We start from the raw sequence: 10,848 nt of genomic DNA, 5'->3' as shown, positions 1-10,848 counted from the left end.
GCACAACTATTCCAAGAGAAGGAACTCTGACTTCTTCCTTTCATGTGGCCACTCTAAACCCCAAGGCCACATGCTATTTCCGAAATGAGAAACATAGGAGCCAACTCCTAGGGGTCGTGGTTCCTTTGCCTCCCCCATTAAACATTTGAGGGGGCAGCCCCCAAAGTTAATGGGCATCGCCATTCAAATGGTGCGGGTGCTCCCTGTCATGTGATCAGTTATGCAGGGTGGGGCTTATTTGGCCCCCCCATATGTTATTCAAGTTGGCACCCCTGTTGAGCAGCGAGGGTTTTGTCACGTGGAAGCAGCACTTTCTGATTTAATACGTGAAATCCACAAAGCAAGCTACCACCCCCCTCCCCGCCCCAGACAATGAAAGGCTTGTTAACAATTGAAGCGCTTCTCCGCGCGCTGACGGGAGCTCCTGGGAAACTGCTTTCGTCCTTCCCCTCGGCCGGCTCTTGAAGCCCCGCGTTTCCTCCCGAAGCACTCCTTCCTCTCCTGGCTTGAGAAGGAAGGCTCGGGGAGGAAACCACCTGAGGCCTGGCGGTGGGCGGGTGGCTGGTGTGCTGAGGTGAAGGATCGGGGCGGAATTGGCGGGAACGAGCCCTGAGGCGCGTCGAGCTGTTCTGCCGAGGCCTCTCCGCGCGCCAAGAGAAAGAACTCGCCGCACGTTGTACTGTAGTGTAGTCGATACTGAGCAAGCGAGGCGCGCGGCTTTGCCTTTCTGTGGCAGCGAGCGCCCGCCCCGCTCCGGCTCCACTGGTGAGTCAGCGGCAGGTCAGGAGTATCGTGCGGGAAGGGAGGGGCGCGAGAGGCAGTGGCGGCGCGGATTTGCCGCTGGGAGCCGCCACTAGAGCGAGAGAGAGAGGCTCGGGCGAGCCCCGTCGGCAAGCGCCAGAGGTTGACTTTGAGGCAGCGCCGGCAGCGTCTCCGCCCTCGTTCCCTCCAGGTGGCTCGCTCGGTGAAGAGAAAGGAAAAGGGACGCTTGGCGGCTCCTGGTGCGCTCGGTGGGACCGTCGGTGGCGGCATCCAGATGTGAGGCAACCCGCCGGCGGCGGAACAGCTGCGCCCTCCTCGCCTTCAGCGAGCAAGGTACGGTCAAAACTACAGGAGAGCTCCGCAGGTTGCAGCGGGGAAGGGAACGGGGGGGGGGGGAACGGCGGCTGCGTCGGAGCTGGGACACTTGCTTCGGAGTGTGGCACAGCCGGACCCCGGATGCGTTTTCTTCAGTAGCAGGTCCCGCTCAGCCGTGAGCGTTGTGTTTTGAGTGCGCTTTGGGAGGCTGGTCCGATCCTCTCTCGCTCCAATCGGGGATTGATTTCGGAACAGGGAGTTATTGGTTCAGTCTGGGCGCCTGGGAAAGTCTTGAGAGGTTGGCGCAGAGGTGGACTGCCTTTCCCCACCCCCGCCATGAATCTGGGATCCTAGGAGCCAAATCCTAAGGGTCGAGGTCCCTTTCCTCCCTCCCCCCCCCAAGTATTTGAGGGGGCCGCCTCCCCCCAAAGTTGATGGGCATCGCCATTCCAATGATGTGCGTGCACTGCATCATGTGATCGATTATGTGGAGCGGGGCTCACCTCCCCCCTGAGTATTTTATTCATCTTGGCACCCCTGATCTGGATTGAGGAGTCTTCCAGCCTCGCTCCTCCCCGCCGCAAAGGATGTGACATTTCAGGGGGGAGGCTTACTTGGCGCCTCGTTTTGCAGTTCAGCCCCACACATCTCTTACTCGGGAGTAAATCTCGTTTAACTTTATCACGAGGCTGGTTCTCAGGTAAGTAAAGAGGGTACTGTATACAGGATCAGCCGGGGAGGCATTCCAGCGGATTCGAGTTGTGACGGCGGTGCGATTTAAGGCGATTCCTCGTAGCGACCGCTGATCCGGAGTAAGCGGTGGCTGGCGAGTGGCTGCTTGATAGTAATCGTCGAGGAAATGAGTAGCTGGAATGTTTTTTTGGCTGCCGCTGCTCTTGGAGATCAGCCTGGACTTGGCAGGGCTCAGCCCTCCAGACCTGCGCACGGTGCCAGAGCTCATTCCGAGAGCATGTGCCGTGAAAGAGATGAGAAGGCTTTTAAGCATGTGCAAGGTGCTTTGCCTCTTCGCCGAGGAAGCGCAGCCAGCAGGAGTGCCAACTTGAATAAAATAATTTTGGGGGGTGAGGGGAAGCCCCGCCCCACATTATCGATCACATGGTGCGGAGCACACACACTATTTGGCGGTGCCTATTAGCTTTGAGGGGGCCCGCCCCCCTCGAATATTTTATGGGGCGGAGGCAAAGGTCCCTAGGCGGTGGCTCCTATGGCAGCCAGCTCGGGTGCATATGAGCGGGTCAGAATCGTCACGTGATATCCAGGTAGGGGTTCTCTTCCCCAGAATGACCCGGTATGCACCCGTGGGACTTGCATTTGCCTCCTCGCAAGGGATTCCCACGCGTATGGGATTTAGGGGGGAAGAGGCACCTATTTCTATAGCTGTCAAGTTTTCCCTTTTCTCGCGAGGAAGCCTATTTAGCATAAGGGAATTTCCCTTAAAAAAAAGGGAGAACTTGACAGCTACCGGTATGTATTTCTTAAAATCGAATTGATAAGTGCTATCCCTGTTGCTTGGATCTTGGGCTTAGCTCAAGATGGTCTGAGATCTATTCGGGTCTGGTGCGGTGATTTGATTCCTGGTTGGGCTGGAGCGCAAGGGAATCTGCGCTTTATAGAGAGAGAGTGTGTGTGTAGGTGGGTGGGAAGAGTTGCCGTGCTCACTGGAAGGAGCGGAGAGTAAGCCAAAACCTTTCCTCGCTGCGAAGATGATTGAAAGGAGATCCTGGATGATTCAGGGGTGACTCGTTCCCTAAAGAGGGGGAGGGGGACAGAAAGAAGCGAAGTGCATGGAGAAGGCAGCTTGCAACGCGGCTTGCTTACAAAGAAGTTTTTTAGCCACCCGCAATCTGACTCAGAGCAGAGGCGCTGGATAAGGAAGTGCAGGGAGAGTCCTCGAGGCAAGGTGAAGGAGAGGCTCGCTTCCTTGCACGCCTGTTCTCGCAGCCTTGCCCGGAGGGAGCGATTTCTTCAGCCTGCCTACAGGTGGATAGTGCATCTGTTCACAGCTTGCCTAACTACCGAAGTTCCTCACTTCACCCTGAAATTGTAACTGGCGGTGGGCAGGCAGTCCTGCTGTGAGCGTGGCCAGCAGTGGTGGGTGGCTGAGACTGGTAAGGCAAGCCCAGTAGCAAGTGGAGCCAGAGTCAGTTGGGATAGCTCAGTTGGTAGAGCATGAGGCTGTTAATCTCAGGGTTGTGGGTTCAAGCCCCAAGTTGAGCAAAAAGATTCCTGCATTGCAAGGGGTTCAACCTTGTAGTCCCTTCAAAATCTTTGGGTCTAATTTTGTTCCCACCCTCCCCGTTGCTGACTTCTACAAGGGCAATGCTGTGGCTAAGGAGGAGGAAGTTTGTTGGGTGGTGCCAACTCCTGGACTGGTTGCAAATAAGAAAGCAGGCAGGTGGGGGGCACTGCCCATCGCTGGTGGTAGGTATAATGCCAGCAGTGGTTTGCTGTGAAAACAAATAAATCACCCTTTACTAGCCCTTTGCTCCACCCCACCCACATTTTTTGTATTTGCACTGGGAAGCTTAATGGGAGCCAGTTTGACTGTTATAATTTTGAGGAAGCATGGATTTTGAGGATTCATGGGACTCTGAATCAAAAAATGCAGGTAACAAAAAATATCCTGTTGGTCTATTTTTGGAATAATATGCTGTCTGAGATGTGGCTTGCAGCCATCATCTTTGCATTTCCAAACTATCTTAATCAAAGTTACATTTTAAGTGATAATCCACAATTTGCAAAGAAACTTGGGATGTAGGCAATGGTGTGGCAAGAAATACTATATGAATCTACTCCATCCCATTCTCTTGTGGAACCTATTCCATTCTTTTGAGGGTGGGCTTCTTGTTATAATACCTGTTGCAATGTGAGCGTGCACACTTGTTTTTGTGGGCCAAAAGGAGAATATTAGCCCAGACTATGTGCAGGTGACGCTGTGGGTTAAACCAGTGTTTCTCAACCAGTGTGCCTCCAGATGTTTTGGGACTACAACTCCCATAATTCCTGACCACTGGTCTTGCTAGCTAGGGATGATGGGAGTTGTAGTCCCAAAACATCTGGAGGCACACTGGTTGAGAAACACTGGGTTAAACCACAGAGCCTAGGGCTTGCTGATCAGAAGGTCGGTGGCTCGATTCCCTGCGATGGGGTGAGCTCCTGTTGCTCAGTCCCAGCTCCTGCCAACCTAGCAGTTCGAAAGCACGTCAAAGTGCAAGTAGATAAATAGGTACCGCTTCAAGCGGGAAGGTAAACGGTGTTTCCGTGTGCTGCTCTGGTTCTCCAGAAGCAGCTTTGTCATGCTGGCCACATGACCTGGAAGCTGTACGCCGGCTCCGTCAGCCAATAACACGAGATGAGCGCGCAACCCCAGAATCGGTCACAACTGGACCTAATGGTCAGGGGTCCCTTTACCCTTTATGTCGTTTACACCACATATTAAAGCACGCTACTGGAATTCATCATTGGGTTCCAGGTGTTGTTGAAATCCAACTCCCAGCCAGCATGACCAATATTATTTATTTATTCATCCTTTACCCACCCTAAGGTCACAACAGTTGCGGTTTATAGCAGTTGTAGTCGAACAGCATCTAAGGCAGGCATCCCCAAACTGCGGCCCTCCAGATGTTTTGGCCTACAACTCCCATGATCCCTAGCTAAGAGGACCAGTAGTCAGGGATGGTGGGAATTGTAGTCCAAAACATCTGTAGGGCCAAAATTTGGGGATGCCTGATCTAAGGGATAGCTACCCTTGATGTAAACTTAAAGTGATCCATTAAGAACTTATAGTGCAAGCCTATACAGTTCCACTCAGAAGTAAGCCCCATTGAGTTCAATAGTATCAGCAAAGTGTCTTTAGTGCTGCAGCCTTAAATTAAGGTGCTGTACTATGTTGGCTAGAGTAGTGTTACAAATACATTTTTAAAGGGTAAGACTTGGGTTTATGATCTGTGCTAGTCAAAAGAGTTCAAGGAAATATCAGTAGTTGCATTATGAAAACAATTCATAGTCAAAGACTTTAGACCTTTAAATACTTTTGGTGGGGGAGTTAAGTTCTGTTGAAATCAGTGCTTCCAATCAGTGCTAATAAATGTGTTAAAACTGTACATCTGGGGATAGTGGAGGCAGATGGGAACACAATATACTGCTCAATTCAAAGTTTAGAAGTGAACAAATTGTTTGCGTACACAGCTGTTTGTAAAAAATCTGGATATTGCACACTGCTTGTGCATCATGTGACTTGAGTTGATGCTTTGTGATCCTAGTGTGTGAAGGTGGATTGGTATGCATAGTTTATGTATAGCATGCTTCAGCAGGTATGTGCAAGTGGTTGCCTGGCCTCCCCTTGTTCTAGTAAACTGATAGGGTGACATATTTTAAGTAATTTTGCAAGAGAAGCTAAGAAAGGGATGAGGAAACTATGACTCTCCAAATGTTGTTGGACTCAAGCTCCCATCATCTCATTCCTGACCATTGGAGTCCAGCAACATCAGGAGTGCCCCAGGGTTTCCATCCTTGATAGTACGGAGCTGTGCTTCTGGGGTAGAAATGTGTTTTCTACAAATTTAGTACAGTACTGGAGTTTGTTTTTGCGGTGTGCACTTTGCTGATGAGGATTACATTAATGGCTTCAGTAGAATGGGTCACAGATAGTGTCTTGAATTAACCCCTCCAGATAAGAATGAGATAGCTTGCCCTGGATCTTGTGACAGACTTGGGGATTTATAGTTAGCCACCCTGGACTAGAGGGATTCTCAAACTGAAGCCCTCCAAATGCAGCAGCATAGCTAGCTACTCAGGTGCCCCGGGGCGGCACTTGTGCCCATTTTGGGCAGCAACCCATTCTGGTGCTATCATAACTAGTCTTGGTGCAGAAAGATGGGGAATCTTTTGATATTGCTGCATGCACTGTAGATTCAGCAAAGTCATGTTGCACCATGAATGGGCATACATCAAAACAAAAATGGAGCAGCCTTAGTTAAACCACTCTTCATCTTCACCCTTCTTTCGAGCTATTCCATCCTACACAGCATACAACGTGGTGGCATTTATTTATTTATTTTAAAAAAGTTGTTGGCCTTTATTTCTTTAACACTATTGCAAATTTAATAATGTAAAAAAAATGCCGGCAATAATATAGCTCAAGGAAAACCTCTTTTGAACCTTTGAAAATACTATGTATTACTGTTACGACACACTGATGTTTGTTTTAAAATAGATGAGAGATCAGTGACTGAATTGTCACCATGCAGTGTAAATTGTATTCTAGTCACCACTTAGTGCGGATCTACATAGGACTTGGTGGCTTGAATGTTCAACAAGTAGTTGGGTCTCTGCTCACCAGGCATTCAGCAAGACAACAGAGCAAAGAATGCACTGTGCTAAATAATTTGCAATTCCTTACAATGGACTGCTAATACTGGATCATATGGGGGAATGAAAAGCACCTTGTTCATGTTTAATATCACCTGTATATATTCTGTAGAGCTTAAGGGATGTGGGATTCCTTTATATCTCACCATGCAATTTTTTTTTAAAAAAATCACATTTAAAATTGCTTCTGATTCCACTCTTGTAAAATTATCTACCATTTAATCTTTATCTATGAGGATAGCACAGCATTCATTTGTAGCTTGGTGGGCTTATTACTGCCATCGCTGGTGAGGATTTGGGGAAAGGACATGTTGGGGGTGACAGGGGTGGGATGGCTTTGTAGCTGTGTCTTTATATGAGAATACTAGCAGAAGAGCAGGTTGGAAAACTGTAAACCCCCTTAGATCAGGCTCATGAAGCCTGCAATTCTTGCTTACTAGGAACGATGCCCCATTTAGCATAGCAAAACTTATTTGCAAGTAGACTTGCCTAGGATTGTTCCCTTAATGTCCCATGATCGTTTATAATATGCCTTTGGCAAGAGGATGACACAACTCTTTATCAAAGAGAAAATTAGGAGAGGTGTTGTATCTAACATTGCATTAAATTCAATGACATACTGACAACTGCATTTCATCGCAGTTGTTTCCATAAATCTGACAGACTGCCAGAAGACTTGTTGAGTTGTATCTTTTGGGCTTAAAGAGCTGAGATATGCAGTTATGCTCCTATTGTTCTCTTTCCAACTTTGAGAAGGAACATTATGGAGGCCAGTAACAAGCTTTTGCCATTTATCTAACTGGCTTGGGTTCAAATGCTTGCTTCTCGGGAGGGTAACGGACCCAGTTCCCACTCATTCCCAAGCCATGGCAACCTCTCTATATAACTCTCTGGGTTGGCAACATGAGGGGCCAATGGTACTTGACAAGGAGGTTGGGTTTGCCTCAGCGTCTCCTGTTATTGATTCCCACTGTACATAATTCATATCTGCAACAATCTTGTGTATCATATTGTTTCTACTGTAAATAGAGACAAGAGTTTACCTTCCTCATGAGTCAGAACACAGTTCATGCCTTTTGTAATTGATTTCATTCTGGCACTAGGGGATGCGAATGACAAACTGAATCAAGGCACTCACCAACCTTTCAGAGGTGAATGGCCCAGGCATAATGAAATTTGCTGATCTGAGGATTTGGTTCCATAAGCACAACCTGCCCTTTGATGCTATCTTTAGGTGGGCATTTTGACCAGGTTCACCTGGCTCTAACTAGTGTCTCTACCTCAAGATTTGGCAACTATAATCCATGCTCTACTTCATAACTTTAATGTTAATGTAAGGCAGGCATCCCCAAACTTGTCCCTCCATATGTTTTGGGACTACAATTCCTATCATCCCTGACCACTGGTCCTGTTAGCTAGGGATGATGGGAGTTGTAGTCCCAAAACATCTGGAGGGCCAAGTTTGGGAATGCCTGATGTAAGGCTTCCCTTGGAAAGTATTCAGAAGCTGCAGCTAGTACTGCATATGGATCCCCATGTTTTTGACTTGGGAGAACCACAGTTATCTTACAAGTGCTGCACAGGCTTCCTATTGGCTTCTTCTGGGCACATTTCAAAGTGATAATGCTTCACTCTTTAAATCCAGATGTTTCTGAACTACAGCTGACCACTGACCATACTTGCTTGGGATGATGGGAGTTGCAGTTCAGCAACATTTGGAGGGCCAAAGATTCCCTACTTCTGCCTTAAAACCTTCTATCTGGCTCCAGCGTACCTTGGGGAATAGCTCTTGCTTTATAATTGGCACTGAGGCTAGTCTTTTTCTGTATCCATTGTAATGCAAGATGCATCATCTTTAAGGTTAAGAGCAGGACCTTTCTGACAGTATCATCAGGACAGTATCTATTCCTAGGAATATCTGGGCAAGCAGAACTTTAGACATATTTCATAAATGGCTGGGGAAAAGGACATTTAGGAGGGTATTTGGTCACCCTTCAGTTCTGTGAAATAGGTTATGCATATATTAATTTGCACATTGTGGGACCACTTTGGTTTTAACAAGAAAATGAAATTGTAGTATTGTGTCACCTATATGTAGTGTGTCTTCATATTCTGCAAATAAGAATAATCTCTCATTCAAAGTGAGGCTTTCTATTGTGTTTGGATCTTTCTCCTAAACAGCACTAGTTCCCACCCCCCTTTCCATTGGCAATTATTTTAAAAGTATTTATAATTCATACATAACAGCTGACACAAGCATGTTAGCAGAAACGCTTTTAAAATCAATTTCTTCACCCAGGGGAAATGTTGTGTAGATGACACTTTAAAGACAAGAATAATTAAGTGACCTTTCTCTTACACCCCCCTCCCCACCACCAATTTCCCTCTAGAAGCACAAATCTGGTCTCCTCTGAGCTCTTTGTAATTCCAAGAACATTCATTACCATGAGAATCTTTAACCTTCTTGTGTGTTGTTTCATATACCTTTTAGGAAATCAAATCAGCATTACAATCTAATTTCCACAGTCATCCCAACACAGAGCATTGTGCTAACTTGTTCCTTTCAGTGTTAACAAATCTTTGGAATCGTCAAGCTATTTGCCTCCAAGAAGGCAGTGTGTTATGTAGGGTAATAATTATTGTAGGTCCAAATTTCTATGGTCCACATGAAATTAATTGGGTGTGGGATATAGTCACAGAAGGACTGGATTTCTTTCATTGGGTTGTCCATTTGATTATGCTGGTGGTCACAAAAAAGTGAGCTAAAGTATGGAATGGAGCTAGCTACTGGTATTAAGATAGCTCTGTTGTTTAGAGCATGGTGCTACTAACGCCAAGGTTGCAAGTTTGATGGCCAAATGGGACAGCTTCATATTCAGGTTGGACAAGATGATGCTCAGGGTCCCTTCTACCGTAACTCTCTGATATTATGATGTTTGTATGTCACAAGTGTCAAAGCTTAGCTTTTTCTTTTCATATTTCAAAGAAATGAGAAGTATTCTGGAGAGGTAATGTTAAGATATTGATACATTTCAAAGTATAACTTGCCACAGGGTTACAAATTACTTATGTGTAAATATATGTTCTACTACCACAAGTCCTCTTCAACAAAGAGCTCATTGTGGAATGGCCTGCTGGTGTCCTGTATTTTTAATAACCGTTTGTGCTATTCAGAAGTCAGTCTTGTATCCTCTGCACTAATGAATGGGATCTAAGGATACAATCTATAGGAATGTGTCCAAGCAGTTTCTTATTGATAGTGGTGGTACTCTCCCTATTTGGGGGCAAGTAGCAGGGAAAGTTGCCACCACCCACATGGATTTCCCAGGAGACTTACTCAGCATATTCTTGCTATAGAAAAGGGGTTATATCAATGCCTGAAGAACTACCAGTGTTCTCTAATAGGATGGCTAGAAGAAACTCAAAGCAAGGAAATGTCATAGAATAGTGGGCCATGCAAGAGTTAGAGAAGTCTTCCCCAAACTACTGTTTTCCAGTTGTCTGATCCAAAACATTTGGAGGGCACTCAATAGGCTGAGTTACAGGGATAATGGAGAATGAGACATAAGACAGGGAGTAAAGAGCTTTTTTTTTTAAGGGCAACCATTTCTTCTAGTTCGGGATATTAAAGCTATTTTTTTACTTAACAAATGGCTACTTGTTCCAGCTCTGCCATAAATAATGATATTTACTGATGTTTTAATTATGGTGTTCAAGATTCTGGATTAGGAGATCTCTCTACCTCTGCTGACTTTGAATTATGCACTCGAGTAAAGATCCTCCTGCTCTCTGTGGATCAGTATATGTTGGTAGCAGGCTGCTTTAAGGAATGTTAAGGAAAGTCTGAACTTGTTGGGCCTATTGAACATTTTAGCCAGTGACCTCTAAGGAGACAGGGTCTTATAGAGGACCCCAGAACTTCACATCCTAGAATTTGGCTGTGATACCAACTAGGAGTGTGAAATATTTTTTTCCAGCTTTAGCTTGTACCCTTGGCTGTGAAAGTCTTAGAAAATTGTTCTTCCCATGCAAATCTGTAATATAAATATGTTTTGTGTGTTTATGCTTATTGAATTTTAGCTCTCAGGAAGCACAAAAATGTGAAGAAGTGTTCTTTTTAATTGTCACAATTTTCATATTTTATATTGGTTCCACCAACATTTTTATGGTTGCTTTATACTTCTTTGCATCATCTTTTCTTTCTCCTCATTGAAGTTTTGCCTTATTATGCACCAAACTTTTGTGTCCGTCCTGTATCTCCTTTACATGAATATTTACCGTATTTAAGCAGCATAAAGTGCCCCAGAAACATTTTTCCTTCAGATAAGTTGATCCAGACCTATAAATTTTAAGAATTAAGCCTAGCAACTAGATACGTGA

At 45.9% G+C, this 10,848-nt stretch overlaps 1 protein-coding gene across 1 annotated transcript in view; it reads left to right on the top strand.

The window, feature by feature from the left end:
• The first annotated feature begins 821 nt into the window (after positions 1-821).
• Positions 822-10,848, top strand: part of MET (MET proto-oncogene, receptor tyrosine kinase) — a 92,685-nt gene continuing 82,658 nt past the window's right edge. The window contains exon 1 of the mRNA XM_088676507.1: positions 822-1,095. The gene's annotated coding sequence lies outside the window, so the exon portion shown is untranslated. The remainder of the gene's footprint in view (positions 1,096-10,848) is intronic.

This window comes from Zootoca vivipara, chromosome 9 (genome assembly GCF_965207765.1).
Source record: "Zootoca vivipara chromosome 9, rZooViv2.hap1.1, whole genome shotgun sequence".
In the NCBI taxonomy this organism is placed as follows: domain Eukaryota; kingdom Metazoa; phylum Chordata; class Lepidosauria; order Squamata; family Lacertidae; genus Zootoca; species Zootoca vivipara.
The sequence above is the reverse complement of the archived record's forward strand: the minus strand, read 5'-3'. Positions and strand labels throughout refer to the sequence as shown.